The following is a 20089-nucleotide window of genomic DNA, read 5'->3' as shown; positions in this document are numbered from 1 at the left end:
ATAAATAGGTTTGCTTCCAAAAAAGTTTGAAATTTTTTCTCTAATAATAATCCATGATCCCACGAAAAACCCAGAAAAGTATGACCAAAAAACCTAATAAGAAACCCTCGTCTTGTTTCTGTTTCATAGATCCAAATTCCTCCTTCTCTTATTTTTTCCAAAGGTTTTGTACTTTCCCTTTTATTAAGTTCCTATTGTCTTCTATTGACCGAATTTTGTTTCTCCCATAGATCCACGAATTCTATGCCAAATGAGGTTGAATCATATATTATATTTATATTCGTTCAATTTTTGAATCGTCATGTATTTTTGGAGCTGACCTATGATCACATATATGGGTTGTCGAAAATCACACCACACAGACAAAATGGAATAATATCGAACTCCACTTCATTTATATAGCCTATAGAGATGATAAACTTCAATTTAGATTTGCGTTGGAGGTATAAACCCTTGTTCTCGTTGAGTCAACAACAGAGTAGGGTCTCGAGTGTATTGTAGTAGACAAATTATGCTCCTTTATCACCAATTTTAAAATGAAATTTCATTGACTACCAGTATTAGACAGTATTGTCAAAAACTCCCTGATCTAGATCCTAATGGAGAATAGTTTTTTTTTGCACTTTTCCCTACAAGGATCAAAAAGTATTGTCAAAAACTCCCTGATCTAGATCCTAATGGAGAATAGTTTTTTTTTTGCACTTTGCCCTACAAGGATGTATGTATGTAATCAAATAAATGCCTTCTATCACAATGTGAGGTGTTTATTTCTCCTCTCCTATATTTATCATGGATGATTGACACTTCTCTAAGTGTAGTCTCCAAAATGTATCTTTGGAATACACTATGTATTTGCAATACTTGTAGAATGTTACATTCATCTTCTTGAATGTGCTCTACCCTTCCTTCTTTAGGAAACTTGGATTTTGTATGTTATTGTGCATTTTTATTAAATGGCTTGTTTTTTGTTCCATATTTTGCAACAATCTTATCCTCAACAATGGGATTGACATCAACAACATTATTAGGCTTCCTCCAACTATAATTTAGTCCTTATTTGCTTAATCTTTTTGCATGTGTCTTCACGAGTGTAGATGCCATGAGATTTACATGTGCAACTTGTTGTAGTACTTTTCATGTTGCAATGAAGAAAGGATTATGGTGTTCATAATATTGAGAACTTTGATTATTGGGAGTTGGATTAGTTTTTATGCTACTATCCTCACGGTCATGAAGTAGAAAAGGAAGGAAAGCCAATTTATATCAAGAGATATAATGAGATGGAGCAAAACTCCTTTTTCTTGGAACATCAATGACAATAGAGATGAAATATCAACAAGTGTAGATATCTCAATATCCATATGATGTCATTACCAAATTATGTCGAAGATATTCTACGGACACTTCAAAATTTAGAATAGATCTAGAGATGTACTAACAAGACTTCATAAGGATACTGGAAGTAAGGTTATAAGAGAAGAGATTGGAAACATTCTAGAATATTTCAAAATTGATATACTCAGTCCTTTGAGCTCCCATCTAGACACGTTATAGATGAAGAAGAATAGGGTGTTGGAAATACTAAGAGGGGGAGTGAATCAGTATTTTCTTTCAATTGTTATTATTACCAGTTTAATTCTTCACAATTTAAATAGAGAAATGTATAAGTATAATTTTATTGAGTAAAATAATAAATACAATATAAATGTGTTCCAAGCTCCAACTTTGTTTTGATGAGGCTCCGACCTCTAGGGCTTCGACCCTATCTTGTCAAGGCACCAACCTTGGATTTAGGAGAACCAAATCCAAGGACACCAATCCTTCCAATTCTGAGGCACCAATCCCAAGGGATTTGACCCTATCTTTCAAGATGAATTAGGTCAAAATATTGTCCTCCCGCTCTATCTTTAGCTTCCTTCTTCGCTCAGCCTTAGGCTTCTACTGCACCTTCTGCGTCTGCCAGACCTTCGGCTTTTGCTGCACCTTCTACGTCTGCCAAACCTTCGGCTTCTACTGCACCTTTTGTGTCTGCCAGACCTTCGACTTCTGCTGCAACTTCTATGTCTGCTAGACCTTCGGCTTCCTCTGTTTCTTCCAGTTCACGAATTGTGAACTTTCCTTGTTCTCTACGATAGATGCCTGATACGCCTCATAGAAGTGAAGCGTTTCAACTTGTATATATATATGTATGAGTTTTTCCAATGAATAGAAACGACTCGTTCAAAGGTGAAGGGGCCAACTTGTGCATGAGGTGGTATATTAAAATATATCAGAGGGCCTACCACGTGATCACCTTACCCCCGAAATAGAAACCTTCATGAAAATCAGAGTTATTCCTTTAATCCCGCACTCGCAACTTTCGGAGGTTTGCACATAACATAGCTGATTCCCTTACTGCTAATAGAGCAGATGTGATATGATATTAAACAGTTGTTAATAAATCCGTCGGGTCCACAACCTTATCGCAATCGACGGTTTGACATCCCTTAGAAACTAGCGATGCTGCATATGCGATATTGTATAAAGTCATGTTATAATGGTGCAACGGGTCCACAATATTATATCGCAATTGAATGTTTTACCGTGATAACCCTATAAGACTTGCAATATGGCAGATGCGATGTTATATTAGGGTTGTTAGTGTAACTTTTTCGGGTCCGCATGTATTATTGCAATCACATTTTTATTGTAACATTGACTTCTAACAAGGCAAACGCGATATTACATCAGGGCGTGTTCTATTGGAGCATCGGGTCCAATATTATATCGCAATCTATGGTTTGCGGGACTTCGACTGGTACACAGATTAAAATGGCCTTAACCCCCGCAGTTGACTCTGATCTAAGAGTTGAATATGAGATCGATGGCTAGGATTGAGTGTGGGACTTCAGCCATGATCAAGGAAATCCGTACCTTCCTACCCCCGAAGTTGCTAATCACCGTTGATCTAATAGATCTGTCGATCTGACGATCCAGGTCTATTCCGCCGCCATTCTTCTTCTGCAAGCACTTGTGTTTGATTTCTTGTGACTTCTCTTCACTCTTCTGCTCTTCCGATAACTGTTTCTCCTGTGGTTTATCTTCGTGTGACCTCCGATAACTTTGTTTATGCTCCTCCACTGCTTTCTTCCTTTTGGTTCTTCTTGGGAATATATTACATGTGATACTTCCGACATGGCTCCTCCGATGTTTTCTTATTTACTCCTCTGATATCGTTGTTAACTCCTCTGTTATGTTAGCTCCTCCGATATTTCATGCAATATCTCTGATATGGCTCTTACTCTTGACTTGGCTTTCCTGTAGCTTCTCTGTGATTTCCGATGGCTACTCTTTGATGGCTCTTGTTCTTGTCTTCCAATGGTTTCCCTGATGGCATTCCTCCTTGGGTCTATTGCTTCTATTATGTCTATATATATATATTCATTCCATATGTTGTATTCAGTCCTTGGGTCCTTCATGGGAAACATTATGATCACAACAATTTACCATCACAAACACTGCCATATTGACATCAATGACAACCTTGATTAACAATCTCCCCCTTTGTCATTGATGGAAATATTCTTCATCTCTCCCCCTTTGACATAAATGGAAAAAATCTGCTCAAGAAATCCCCCTGTCGAACTGCTCCCCCTATCATGCAACATCTTTATGAATCAACTTAATGTGATGCTAGATACATAACCCCCATCTTTTGGCGAAGATGTTCAAATGCTTATCGAGGAAGAGGTTTTGTGAAAATATCAGCTATCTACTCCTTAGTATTGATATATTCCAAGTTGATGTTTTGTTCAGCTACTTGTTCATGAAGGAAATGATACTTGATTGGTATATGTTTGGTCTTTGAGTACATCACTGGATTTTTGTTGAGACTGATAGCACTTGTGTTATCACAATAGATGGTGATTGGTTGATTGGTACTTATGTTGACATCTTTCAGAGCTTCCTTCATCCATAATATTTGAGTACAACAATTTGCAGCAGCTATATACTCAGCTTCGGCTGTAGATAGTGATATGGATGTTTGTTTTTTTCTAAGCCAAGATACTAGACAATCTCCCAAGAAGAATGCATTTCCACTAGTACATTTTTTATCATTAACACTTCCGGCCCAATCAACATCGGTGTATGCAGTCACAGTAAGAGTTGAGCTCTTAGGGTACCAAAGACCAAAATCAGGAGTTCCTTTCAAGTATCTGAGAATTCTTTTTACAACCAATAAATGGGATTGTTTAGGAGTTGATTGAAATCTTCCTACCATTCCTACTGCTTGCATAATGTCAGGTCTCATAGCAGTTAAGTATAGGAGGAATCCAATTATTGACCTGTAATGAGTTGCATCTACCAGAGGAGAGTCATCATCTTTGCTTAATTTGCAATCTGTGGTCATAGGTATGCTCATGGGTGCACAATCTTCCATTCCATAGATTTTAAGGATGTCTTTAAGATATTTTGCTTGAGATATGAACATGCTAGCCGTGGTTTGAGATACTTGTAGTCCAAGGAAGTAAGATAACTCTCCTACCATCGAAATTTCGAACTCTTTTGACATATTTTGAGCAAACTCATGGCTCATCTCATCATTATTGGTAGCAAAAATCAAATCATCAACATAGACAAGAGTGACTAGTAACTTATCCTCATCCATCTTTATGTAGAGATTACTTCCTACCACCCCCTTCTTGAAGCCTTGTTGTTGTAGATAGTGATCCAATCTTGCATACCAAGCTACGAGCTTGTTTCAACCCATATAATGCCTTTTTCAACTTACAAACAAAGTCTTTTCCTTTTGATAGATTAAACCCTTTTGGTTTCTCCATGTAGACTTCTTCCTTGAGTTCCCCATTCAGAAATGTTGATTTTACGTCCATTTGATATATTTTGAATCCTTTTGAGAAATAAAATTCCAAGAACATCCTTATAGCTTCCACACGAGCTACTGGTGCAAAGGTTTCTTCAAAGTCAATTCCTTCAATTTGTGAATAACCTTCACAAACAAGCCTTGCCGTATTTCTGATGATTTGTCCATCTTCATTCATTTTGTTTTTGAACACCCACTTGGTTCCAATTATATTTTTATCCTTTGGACGAGGTACCAGCTCCCATTTATCATTCTTCTTGATTTGAGACATTTCTTCTTCCATGGATTTTACCAAATGAGGATCATTACTTGCTTGAGTAAATGTTTATGGTTCTATCATAGATAGGAGAGAAACATCATTTTTATTTGGTGTACTTGTCATCCTTTGTTATGAAACCAGCTCACAAAAAGATAGAAAAGATAGATCAACACCTTATAATTCAGCCTCTTCGAGGGGGCAACCTCCTTTACATTACACAAATGAACAATTCTTGGATGATACAAATGACAAGACCTCCTTTTTATATATAGGAATCTAAGGGGTCATAATATAATCAGAGCCAACATAACAATAATAATGTAAGGGCACAATAATAACAATAGTGGGCTTCTATGGGGACTACATGGGCACAACAATATAATAAGGGGGTTGTACTAATAACAATATGGGGTTACACTAGTAGTATAGGGGCCTAACATGCCCCTCTCCTTCAAAAAGTGTTGTCCTCAACGCTTGAGTAGTTCTTGATGATTCTGTATAAAATTCTTCTCCTTCCATGTGAAATCTTCAACAGGTAAGTTCTTCCACTCGATGAGATGCTTTGAAATTGATCGATTTTGTAGCTATTAACTTCTCGGTTCTGTAAATGCTTCAGGTTCCAATATGATTTTTCCTTCCTTGTCAAGTTCTGGCAATATTGTTGGAAGTGGGATATTCAAAAACTTTTGAATGAGTTCCCACCCTGCTTCTTCATTATTCCATTCATACCTTCCTTTGTTTTATCAAATTTGGTTGGATAATTGTACCAACCTCTACCATTTCTGCAACCATGTGTTCAATTTCACTCCTTTGGGCATATGGATATCTATAAGCCATGACGTTTGGAGGAACACATCCTAGAATAAAATGAATAACATGATCATGATCACGAATACATGGGAGACCTTTGGTTGTCTCAAATACCTTGGAATGATTGTCCAAGACTTTTTGGAGATCTGGAGAAATAGATGATTTTGATGTGGAAACATCTACTGAACATAATTGTGCAATTACACCTCTTTGTTCCTTTTTTAGAAGCTTTGTCGTACCGTTAGAACTGATTATCTTTCCTGGTTTCCTTGTAATACCCCTTAATTCAACTTCCTTTCCTTCCGCAGAAAATTTCATGAAAAGTTCTTGAAAATTAAAAGCTATTGTACCCAAGGATTGTAGCCATTGGACTCCTAGTACAACATCAGCACCTCCCATTGGAATGGAAAGCATTGGGCTGGTCAATACATATTCTCCCATGGATAGCTTGATATTATGGCACTTTCCAGAGAAATTTATTGTTCCTCCATTTGCAACCATCACTTGACACGTTGGTGTTGGATATAGGAAGCAATTCAATTCTTTTGCTACCTTACAATGAATAAAATTGTGGGTACTTCCTAAATCAATCAACACTATTACCTTTTTCTTCTTGATTTGTCCTTCTATCTTGATGGTTTGAGGAGTGGTAATTCCCGCCAATGCATTACAAGATATGGTCGGATTCATTTCTTCTTTATCTAGGCTTTGTTCCTGGAGTATATCTTCTTCTTTTGACCTTTCTTGCTCCTTTTCTTCTTCCTCTTCGCAATCTATGTAGAATAATTTCTTCTCAGCATACTTATGACCTTTAGTGTATTTGCTATCACAACTGTAACAAAGCCCTTTTGCTCTTTTTTCTTCCAGTTGTTGTGGTGTCAACCTTATAGGTTGTGGAAGACTAGGGGCAACAACACTTCCATCTTTATAGTTGTGAGTGGTATGCTTCTTGGTTGCCGTAATTTTGCTTTCCATTTTTCTTGCTAACTTGAATGCCTTCTCTAATGAATCAAGTTCCCAAAGGTGAACATCATGTTGGATATTATCCTTTAAGGTCCCTATGAACACGTCAACCCTATGCTCCTATTAGGGGAAATTTTAAGAACCCCCCCTAAATTTACATGTATAATAAATGGGCGAATATCCATGGTATATAGGAAAAATGGAAGGCGATTTTATCAATAATATGATATGTATATATAATTTTTTGGTGAATCTCTCACCAAGCATGGCGAATATTTTACTCAATTATAAAATCTTGTTTTTATTGAATACACAAATGAAATCATTGCATTTCTTTAAAATATCTTTTGAAATCAAAATTACCGAAATTACATATCGATAACCTAGTGGGTGTAGGATAAAATTCACCCATGCCATTCACAGAAAGCATGAGAAAAAACCTAATACTATATATAAAACCAAGAAAAATTCAAATTCATCACTTCTAGGGACCTCGTAACCACCCTGCCAATACACAAGTATATTCCTGTTTGCAATTAGAAAAATTACCCAAATTACAATCTGTTTACTCCAGTGTATGTTGAAAAGATTACAATCTGTTTACTCCAGCATATGTTGGAAAGTTACAGAAGGATGACTAGTGCAATCAATCCATTCCTTTTAGCCCTGGATTTGTTTCAGTTTAAAATAGAAGTATACAAATATACTTGTCCAATGTCTATGCTTTAACCATTCACCTTAAGATGTTTTTACAACATAATTTCCTAAGTCTATTTAATATCTTCATTATCATAAAAACCAACCTATATCCATCTTAATTCCACATCTACCACTCTCAGGGGGATGAAATATATTTATCCCTCTGAGCACTTGGTAGACCCAGAATTAAGATGGATCTAAGATGATAGAATTTCCCCTTTAAATAGTATATGCTCACATGAATACCATGGTATTACCATGCGTCAATACCATGGGTTATCATAAACCCGGAGCTTAAAAATTACTATTACTAATTTATAAAAATTAATAGTTGATTTTTATTTTATTTTTTATTTTAACCAAGCTAAAATGTTTAACATACATTAAATTACAACATCCATTTTTACTCTTGATCAGATCAAATATTTTTTCACTCTATGCTAGTTTGCATATCACAATATTTGATACCTCTCGGGGGTTAGTAGATCCATAGTAAAGATGGATCTATGCTGGTTTAATTCCCCCATTTAAATAGGCTACATTCCAGGTGAATACCATGGGTCAATACCATGTGCCATTTTTATTTTTATTGATACTAATATTAGGGTTAATAATGCTTTTTTGCATGGTATTAATAACAATCTAGTCCATGATATTTGTCCCATAGTATTTTGCCCATAGGTTTCACCTAAATATAACGCATTTTTTGAGTGTTCGTAAATATAAGGTGACTTATGGAGTAAATATAAAAAAATGTTTTATTTGTTTACCATACATCTCGTTTATTTATATTTTTATTAATTTACCATACCTCTTTTACAAATATGGTATTTTGCCCATAGGATTCACTTAAATAAAACCTCTTTCTTGAGCCTTCACAAATAGAACGAGGGTTATGGACTAAATATAAAAAAAGGTTTTATTTATTTACCATGCGTCTGGTTTATTTATATTTTTATTTATTTACCATACCTTTTGAGTAAGTATAAAAAGACGTTTTATTTATTTACCATACCTTTTGAGTAAGTATAAAAAGACGTTTTATTTATTTACCATACCTCCACTTTACTTATATTTTTATTTGTTTACACCCTTGCATGTATATAAGGTGACTTATGGAGTAAATATAAAAAATGTTTTATTTATTTACCATACCTCTCATTTATTTATATTTTTATTAATTTACCATACCTCTTTTATAAATATGGTATTTGGGCCTTTGACCCATAGGATTCACTTAAATAAAACCTATTCTTGAAAATGGGCGAATGGAAGGTTGTAACTCCTAATTTCAAGGGCTAAATTTACCTTTTTTACCCTCTCCCTTAAAATAAAGTGGGCTATTTGAGGTGATTTGTAAAAATGTACTATGATACAAAATATTCACCCACTAAAAATTTAAAACCCCTTAATTTCGCCAAAGGGCGAACATTCGCCCCAAAAATTTTCTATGGCTCCTATGGAATATTTTTTACCCTTATGTTCAATTTTTGGAACTCCTCAATGTGCTCCATTATTGAACCCTTTTGTTTGAGACTTATCAATTGGCTAGAAAAAGTGTTGCTTTTTGTATCCTCATAATGTGCTGTCAATTCTTCCATAAAAATTGCCCATGTGATAATTTTTTTACCAGAGTAAAGCCATTGATACCATACAAACTAATTTGTTTCCAAATATAAAGTTGCAATACGTACCTTTTGTGTGTTTTGCACATTATTGAGATCGAAAAATTGCTCCATTTGTAATATCCATGTTGCGGGATCCTTGCCATCAAACTTCCTCATATCGATTTTTTGAATATGGTGGGTCTTTGATCCAACATTAGAGTCTATGAAATCATGATTAACATTTCTTTTGTTCGCATCATGAGTTTCCTTTACTACCCTTTCACCATTAGTAAGTATTTCTTGTAGAAAATTTGTCAAATCTGTCTTCAAATCTGCCATGTTTATCTTCAAATCTGTCTTCAAATCTACCATGTTTGTCTTCAAATATTTCTTCAAATCTATCTTCAAATTGTCCATCTTAGCTTCCACGCCATTCATATTAGCTTCCATGCCCTTTATCCTAGATTCCATGACATTTATCTTAGTTTCTATTAGCTTTTGTGAGAGTGACATTTGTTGCACTTGGTCTTGTAATTTTGATATATCATGTAGTAATTCTTCCCCTTCTTCATGAGTCATGCTAGAGCTTTCAGGTTGCTTACAAGGTGTTTTCATTTTCTTTCCTCGAGGCATCAATTACCGATAATAATGCTCTACTATGCCCTTTGAATTCCTTCAAAATAATTTTTCAAACCAAGCTTAAGCAAAAATTTAAAAAAATCTACACACCTTTTTTCACTTTGTAGGAGATCGATGTTGCCTCTGATGTATCTCTGTAATTTCAGATCATCCAGTTCTAAAATTGTGATCTGCAATAGCCCTCTGTGTCCTCTTTCCAATGCCACTAGTCTGATCCAAATTAGATTCTCTAAGGAAGACTTATACCAAATCTCCCACAGTGACCTGATTATAGACTAGTTCAGTAGATCGAACTTGTATGACATGCCACGTGTTCCTATTTTGACCTTTGGCTCTAAAAAATATATACAAGAAACTGCAATCCATCCTCTTTCTGTACCTTCTTACAAAATTTCAATCGGATGCTCAAAGAGAAAGTTATGACGATTTTCCCCAGGTCACCTGTTTGGAATGTAATTCAGGAGTCTGCAAAAAGACCAACTTCCTCAGTTTATATCTCCGCAAATATAGCGTGAAAAGCTCTGAAATTCAGACCCAAGGTTTAGTGCGATTTCGTCTCAAATGGTTTATTTTTCGCTTTTGAAACTTTGTAGCAAAATATTTATAGCGAAAATCCCACGATGACCTGTTTGGAGCAACGAAACCCTAGAATCCACAGCTCTGATACCAAATGTTATGAAACCATCTCACAAAAAGATAGGAAAGATAGATCAACACCTTAGAATTCAGCCTCTTCGAGGGGGCAACCTCCTTTACATTACATAAATGAACAATTCTTGGATGATACAAATGACAAGACCTCCTTTCTATATATAGGAGTCTAAGGGGTCATAATATAATCAGAGCCAACATAACAATAATAATGTAAGGGCACAATAATAACAATAGTGGGCTTCTATGGGGACTACATGGGTACAACAATATAATAAGGGGGTTGTACTAATAACAATATGGGGTTACACTAGTAGTATAGGGGCCTAACATCCTTCTTCGGGTTTGCATCCCTTCATCTATATTGCCAATAATCTTCTCTTCTGGGTGATGTTTTTGGAGAAACTTCACCTTTGAAGGGGTTTGAGATGGTTCTTTTCCCTTGTGTTTTTTTTTTATCTTTTTCCTCTTTTTTAGGTTCTTCTTCGTTTTCTTCAATGAGAGGGTCAACTTCATGATCTTCAATTTATTTTTTTGGAATGTCTTCATCAATCTTCACATCAATGCTTTCCATTATTTTCCATAGTCGATTATTGTAGCACTTGTAGGCTTTGCTCATTGTAGAATATCCATTGGAATATTCCTTCGTCAACCCGAGAATCAAAATTTCCTGGTGAGTCATCATTGATTTTTATGAAGCGCTTGCTTCCAAAAATCTTGAAGTATTTTATTGAAGGAGGTCTTCCTTTCCATAATTCATCAGGATTATTCTCATTATTTGGTCTTAGTTGAGTTCGATTCAAGGTATAAACAACTGTCTTGACTACTTCTCTCCAGAATTTTGGCTGCAAGTCAGCTGCTATTAACATTATTCATGCCATTTCTTGAACTGTTTAGTTTCTTCTTTCAACTACCCCATTTTTCTTGGGTATTCTGACAACAGAGAGTTCTCTTTCGATTCCATGTACTTTACAGAATTCATCAGATTCTTTTGATGTGAATTCTCCCCCTCTATCCATTCTAAGACATTTAATCTTAGAATCCTTTTCATTTTCTACAAGAGCTTTACGATTCCTAAAACACTCAAATGCTTCGGATTTATATTTTATGAAATATACCCACATCATTCTAGCATAGTCATCAACAAATAAAGCAAAGTACCTTTCTCCTTGGAGTGTCGGAGTTCTGGTTGGTCCACATAAATTAGCATGGATGATCTCCAAAGGTTTTGATGTAGAAAACTCCTTGGTCTTGTGGCTAGTTCTAGTTTGCTTTCCATGTTGCCATGGACCACATACTCCTTGATTTGGCTTGAATAACTTTGCGATGTCTCGTACTACATTAATCTTGCTGATATTGATCAAGTTATCAAAACTTGTATGTCCAAGTCGCTTGTGCCACAACCAAATTTCATTTGTTTGACTTAAGTAACATTTATCTACTTGAATTCTGTTTAGAATGTAGACATTATCTGATGTTCTAACTCCTTTCGTCACAAGTTCCCCTGAAGAAGAGTTCCTTATTTCACAATATTTAGTGCTAAAGACAACATTATGTCCTTGATCATAGATTTGGCTAACACTCAAGAGATTTTGTTTAAGCCCGTCTACTAGTAAAGCATTTTGAGCCTTTCCTTTTCCATTAATAAGGGTAACAGTTCTTTTTCCAGCAATTTTGGCAGATCCACTTCCAAAGGATACATTTCCTTCCTTTTTGTTCAATGAGACAAACTTCCTTTTGTCACCTGTCATATGTCTGGAGAACCCACTATCCACAGACCAATTATTTTCATCATTGTGAGCACATAGAGCTAGGCCACATTTATCTGTGTTGGGATTCTCATTTTTTTCTTCTCTTCTTTTGAGGGGGAAATTTTGTTCATTATGTCCATTATCATTACATAATGAGCAAATTGGATCAAATTTGGCCAAGGGATCAAAATATTTGTAGGTCTTGATTTGTCGTTGCCCTTTGAGACCATATTGTTTGTTTGTTTGATCCTTCAATTTTGGTGTTTCATTATTACGAGGCATGCAGTGTTGAGTTTGATGACCAAAATTTTTACAATAAAAATAATGCCCAAAAAAAACAGTTTTGTACCTGTTGTAATAGCCATGATTTGAATCAACATTCTTCCTTGGATTTACTCTCTCTTCATTCTTTGGATTTGAGATGGGCCTTTGATGAAATAATCTTTCTTCTTTTGGGTTGATGGAAAGTATGTCGGAATAGCTTTTCGCATTATTCTTAGTACTTGATGATTCTCCTTTAAAACCTATCCTAGATTTTTCATGTCGAGGTTTTTGATCATTTAGGATAATGTCAAGTATTTAAGAGATTTCCCAATCCTTTTTGAATTGCCCCAATTCCTTCCTCAATATATATATATATATATATATATATATATATATATATATATATAGATATAGATATATATATATATATATATATATATATATATATATATATATATATATATTATATTATATATGTATGTATGTATGTATGTATGTATATGTATGTGTATGAGTTTTTCCAATGAATCGAAACGACTTGTTCAAAGGTGAAGGGGCTGACTTGTGCATCAGCTGGTATATTAAAATAAATCGGAGGACCTACCACGTCATCACCTTACCCCCGAAATCTCAACCTTCATGAAAATTGGAGTTATTCCTTCAATCCCGCAATTGCAACTTTCAGAGGTTTACACATAACATAGCCGATTCCCCTACTGCCGACGGAGCGGATGTGATATGATATTAAACAATTGTTAATAAATCCGTCAAGTCCACAACCTTATCGTAATCGACAATTTGACATCCCTTAGAAACTAGTGATACTGCGGATGCGATATTGTATAAAGTCATGTTATAATGGTGCAGCGGGTCCGTAATATTATATCCCAATCAGAGGTTTTACCATGACAACCCTATAAGACTTGCAATATGGTGGATGCGATGTTATATTAGGGCTGTTACTATAACCTATTTTGGTCTGCATGTATTATCACAATCACAATTTTAGTGTGACATTGACTTTCGACGAGGCGGACACAATATTACATTAGGGCGTATTCTATTGGAGCATCGGGTCCGCGTATTATATTGCAATCTATGGTTTGTGGGACTTCGACTGGCACACAGATTAAAATGACCTTAACCCCCGTAGTTGACTGTGATCTAAGAGTTGAATATGAGATCGACGGCTAGGATTGAGTGCGGGACTTCAGCCACGAACAAGGAAATCTGCACTTTCCTATCCCCGCAGTTGCTAAACACTGTCGATCTAATAGATCTGTTGATCTGACGATCCATATATATTTTGCCTCCATTCTTCTTTTGCAAGCACTTGGGTTTGATCTCCTATGACTTCTCTTCACTCCTCCGCTATTCCGATAGTTGTTGCTCCTATGGCTTATCTTCCTGTGACCTCCGATAACTCTGTTTATGCTCCTCCACTATTTTCTTCCTATCAGTTCTTCTTGGGCATATATTACATGCGATACTTCCCATATGGCTCCTTTGATGTTTTCTTCTTTACTCCTCTGATATCACTATTAACTCCTCCTTTATGTTAGCTCCTCTGATATTTCATGCGATATCTCTGATATGGCTCTTACTCTTGACTTGGCTTTCCTGTGGCTTCTCTATGATTTTCGATGGCTACTCTTTGATGGCTCTTGTTCTTGTCTTCCAATGGCTTCCCTGATGGCTTTCCTCCTTGGGTCTATTGCTTCTATTGTGTATGTATATATATATTCATTCCATATGTTGTATTCATTCCTTGGGTCCTTCATGGGCAACATTATGATCACAAGAATTTTCCATCACAAACACTACCATATTGACATCAATGACAACCTTGACTAACATAGGGTAGAAATAGAATTAGCTCTGACTATCTTCTACCTGAAATGTAAAAGAAAACACCCACTGAAGAAATGTACCTTGGATCAAATTGAGGTCTATTCTATGTGTCAAGGAACATAACACAAGATGATACCCATCTCTTCATGGTTTAAAGGATGTTTTTAAAGAAGCAAAAGAAGCAAAATAATTGTTATATGGCCCAGAAAAAATGCTGGTTCAAGACTAGTATCAATGTTATAATTATTATTGGACTAACCCTTCTGTACAATATGCTTCTCAGCCATGGTATTTTTCGGCACAACCATGTATGGATCCTTCTCCCCAATCTAGCTTTGGAAATAGGGATGGAAAATCCCTACTTATGGAGGCCCTCAACAGGCAATTATATGACAACCCATGTAGATTCTAACCCCTTTACAAATGCAGGCATCCAAATCAACTCCTCGTCATCCACATTTACCTACACATTTTATTCCTAACCATAATAACAGGAGGGTATCCCAACTAGCATAGGCTATTTTACTTTCCACCTACCCTACTTATTCCATCTCTTCCATAGATTGTAAGGATATTCATCTTCAATCTGGGAAGATAGTAACCAAAGACCATCATCCTATTCATATTGAATATTTGAATGAGGATGTTCAAAATGAATAACTAGAACAAGAACCATCTCCTATAACTTTAAATGATCATGCATGCCATGAACCTGAAAATACACCTTATCTAAAGAGATGAAACCAAGAGAAACTTGTTACTCATCTTGAGTTTGACTTCTTAGCAGAACTCAAGAATATGTTTGTTAAAATATTGTTATTCCAAGCCATCAAGGATGTGTCTATATATTTGAAAGTGGTATGTGAACTTTTTTTAAGAAGGCACGATAGAAGAAGGAAGGATCCCCAACCTTCCATCTTATGGGAAAGTTTTCATATTTAATGATGGGGGAGTTCTCGCAGCCAAATATTCTAACCCTATCAACCCAATAATTAATGTGAAAATGAAAAATACAGTCATTCCTAACAAATTAATCCATCTAAGAATTTCCATTCATGTCATGACTCGTGAAACCATGGAAGCTCTAGGACTATTGTTGGAAATATTGAGAGGGTGGGTGAACCAATATCTCTTTCCAATTAGTTAATTTTAATCTTCAAAGCATTAAATATCATTAGCATCAAATAAATATAAACATTCATCAACAATAAAAAAAAAACATTCAATAATGCACAATAATTAAGACAATAGACATAAATATTTTTAGGTGGAAAACCCCCTCTAGGTCAAAAAACACAGAACGCTTCTTAATATTTGTCTTCAAAAATAATTACATCAAGTTTTTAGCTCCAACTAAAGGAGGCTCCAACCCACTTATTTAAAGTCTCCAACCTATAGGATGCTCCAACACCCTGTTTACCAACTGCAACTAGGAGGATGATCCAATGCCCTAGATCATAGGCTCCAACCTGACGGATGCTCCAATGCCTTGTGTACTAGCTACCACTGGAAGGACACTCCAATGCCCCATGTAGGCTCCAACGTGCCCTAGAACCACCTTGCCGCCCTGAAGTGTTTTTAGGCTACAACTTGAAGGTGACTTCAACCACCTTCCTTGAACCACCCTACCACCCTAATCAACTGACAAACCAAGTTTCACAATTTTCAGACATGATCCCCCTGTGCTCAAAATCTATATAAATAAATTGTAATGAAGATTTTTCTTCTTTACTCTATATGTATATCACTATCAATTCCTAGCACTCTTACTGCTCAACTCTTCTCAATCTGACCACTACACAATCATATATCAGACCCAATCTACCTCTTCTCAATCACAGAGCCAAAATAAGCAAATATGATCTCTAACCACTTTGCAATCTATCACTGCTCACTACTACAATTCAAGATCATCACCAAGGTCACTAACTCCCAATTATAATTGTTCAATAACCATCCAATGTCATATAAGTAATATGCTATGTCAATCAAGTACTTATCATATCATCATGAAACTGCCATGTAGAAGGAACACTATCAAGTACCAAAAGATAATGTCAAATACCAAGTGCACTCTCATGTAGATCATTGTCATGCCAAAATTCTACCAAGGTTAGATCATCAAGTGTATTGTCATGTCATAGAGTCACATTGTCATAAAGGTTCTATTAGTAAGATTAACTTTATTCTATCAATAAGGCCATTGTTCCATGTTTCAGTGGTTACTGTTATCTACAACTTAAATATGTTGATACTGTAGAAACCCTCACTCAAACTTTGTGAAATTTTACTATCAAATTATCCCATTAACCATTCCCCACTTTCAAGATACTGGAGGTTATAATAAAACTGTAGAGTTGTATACTTATACCTCCATCTTTCCTTAAACTTATGATTGAATAAACCCATCACAAAATGTTGCTTCAAATTACCATACCTAAGCAATTTAGCAATTCGTCTTAATTACCTTTGCAAGCATGGTAGATAGTAACCTTTATTTCATATAGTTTTGTACTTGTTTCACTTCACTTAACTGGACTTAAATTTCAGGGATGATGCAAATTTGAATCCAACCCCTATGTTGAACATCACTCTTCAGATTAGGCCATAATATAGGCTACAGAGATGATGATTTATCAAGAAGCCCTAAGTCCTATTTAAGGGAGGTCGAATGGAATTGTAGCCAAGATGCATTTCCTAAGTCTAAATATTGTGAGAGAACATGCGATAACTTGATCTTCAAAACATGCCCAACTAATTTCAATAAGGCTTCACTATTTCTGTACCAAAATAGATTCTACTTATCGGAGAATTAGCATAGGGTTATAGCCACAAAAGAATCGTACTTGTGCAGAGATTTTTCAAGGTGGATGCCCTAATAGAAACTCAATTTTCCTTTAATATATGTTTTCCACTGAATTAGAACCTTTCTGATCAAGGGTTTTCTGAGCAATAGTTTAGATTTGGTCGTAAATATATAGCTCCATAATCCTTTCAAACGGTCCCACATTAATCATAGTAGCTTCAGGCATAAGGTCGCAAGAGCGAAGGGAATGTTAGTAAGTTCAATGCCCTAAAAAATTTAAAGTAACAGATAAATATTGCAATGGAAGCCTTGGTAAGTAAGAAGAAAAGTCCAAGTCAAATCCCAAGAACCAAAAAAGAAACCAAAATCAAAACCCTTCGCTTGATCAGTCAATTTCTCCATAGGGGTCAAATTAATTTCATAGTTTATTCCCTAAGAATTCATCATTAGAAGTACATCAAAATGAGGGTATAAGGAGAGACGATTTATAAATCATGGAGGGGCTTCAAGGAATAAATTGACTCCTAATTTGGAGGGCTTTATTATGTTTTAATTTTAAATGTTGGAGGAATATTAGGAGGATATATTTTATTTGAAGCTAAACGATTTTAGAAGGACATTAGGATTTAAACTTTTTAGGTTGAGATTTTAAGGTTTACTTGGAGGGATTTTGGGAGGTCAATCAAATTACTCCTTTTGAGGGAGGTATTTGAATTTCAAATTTAATTTAGTGGAGGAAATATTTTTTAAGGTTTTTAAACCTTAATTAACTTAATGAACCTTAAAACCCTTATGCACCCTTGATTACTTGAAAGTAATAATTTATGGGTGATATTTTGCTATAAGAATAATTATTCTAATATATGGTGGATAGCCTTATAATATGGAATTTTGACTTAATCAAGGAGATGTTGCCACATTACCACCTCATGGGTTTTTATCCCATGAACTGGGGTCTTCAACTTCAAACGAGGATATCTCTTAAATTGAGAGGCCTCACGGGGCATGCCACATACCACCAGAATTGGCTCGACGAGGAGAATCCATTGACAAGGATATCTAGGATAAAATAAATGGTCAAATTCTTCAAAAATCATAAACAATTGTGGGGTATGTCCTTATTTTAGGGAACTAAAACCCTAGAAATAGGGTTTCCAACCAACCTTCAGTTGAGCTTCCAACTTGATGTAATCCAAAAAAATATAAGTTTTCATCAATAGTTTGACATAAATGGCATATATTTAGTCAAAGTCAAACTATAGGGTTGACATTAATGACAACACCATTCAACAACTATCTAGTCTAGGAAAACCCCTACCATACTCCAACTTGCTAAGAAATCTACCATTAAACTAGAGGGAATATTGGAAGTTGTAATGCCAAAATATGTGGATTTGTTGGAATATCCTGATGATGTTATGGTCATACAACCCATATCCTCTTTACATGGGTATACTTTAATATTTGGATTTCCATGTTTGACCATTGTCAATTCTTATATTGGTTTCCAGTCTAGTAACATGACCATTTCCCACAAGACCTATACAAAACAATTAACCTTGTATCCTCCCGCCAAACCCAACATATAATTTGAACCACCACTATGGGATGATGGATAGGATAGTGATGAAGAAGGAGAAGCTCGCCAAGTCCTATTTATAGACAATATCTAGCCATTAGAGAGAGAAATGAAGTCGATGAAATTAGTGATTTCATAGCTTCTTCCTGTCCATCATCTAACTCACATGTTCTTGACCATGTTCCTCATCCATAAACACATGATTATATTTCCTCAAAAAAGAACTTCACCTTTATAACATCAATCATCAGCTAAAGAATCCCAAGGTTCCACTACATAAACTATAGAAATCAGCCCCATGAATACTTTGAAGAATTTAAACAACAATCGAGGGCTAACTGAACAACAAAAATACTAACTAATTAAAGTGCTACAAAATCACAATGGTGCCTTCACCTAAGATTACTCTAGCATGAAGGGGGATCCATATCAACCTATGTACATAGCATATATACATCAAGGAAGGATATAGACCCATTCACAAGGTCGTATGCTGGATAATCTAACACTGAGGATATAATGAAAGAAGAGTTACAGAAGTTGTTCACAGCCGACTTTATCTATCTAATTTCTAACCAGTGGGTCTCCCCTCTAGTCATTGTACCAAATAATAATAATAAATGGAGGATTTTTGTGTAATATTGAGAACTCAACAAACACGCAAATACCATTTTCCACTTCCACTCATTGACCAAGTCATGTATACATTAGCAAGGAAGAAATAATTTTATTTTCTCAGTAGATTTAGCAGGTACAACTAGATCCAAATCCCACTAAAGGATCAAGAAAAAATAACATTTACCTTTCCATGGGTGACATTTTCCTTGTGGGAAATACTGAGAGGGGGGGGGGTGAATCAGTATTTTCTTTCAATTGTTATTATTATCAGTTTAATTCTTCACAATTTAAATAGAGAAATGTATAAGTATAATTTTATTGAATAAAATAATAAATACAATATCAATGTGTTCCAAGCTCCAACTTGGTTTTGATGAGGCTCCGACCTCTAGGAATTCGACCCTATCTTTTCAAGGCACCAACCTTGGATTTAGGAGCACCAACTCCAAGGACACCAATCCTTCCAATTCTGAGGCACCAACCCTAAGGGCTCTGACCCTATCTTTCAAGATGAATCAGGTCAAAAGATTGTCCTCCCGCTTTGTCTTCAACTTCCTTCTTTGCTTTGCCTTAGACTTCTACTACACCTTCTACATCTGCCAAACCTTCGGCTTCTACTGCACCTTCTACGTTTGCTAGACCTTCGGCTTCCTCTGTTTCTTCCAATTCACCAGTTGTGAACTTTCCTTGTTCTCTATAATAGATGTCTGATACGCCTAACTTTTGGCTTC

Source organism: Pinus tabuliformis, chromosome Q, assembly GCF_031772625.1.
Source record: "Pinus tabuliformis cultivar Carrire ecotype Pingquan chromosome Q, CPIR1, whole genome shotgun sequence".
NCBI lineage: Eukaryota > Viridiplantae > Streptophyta > Pinopsida > Pinales > Pinaceae > Pinus > Pinus tabuliformis.
Note: the sequence above shows the minus strand (reverse complement) of the source record.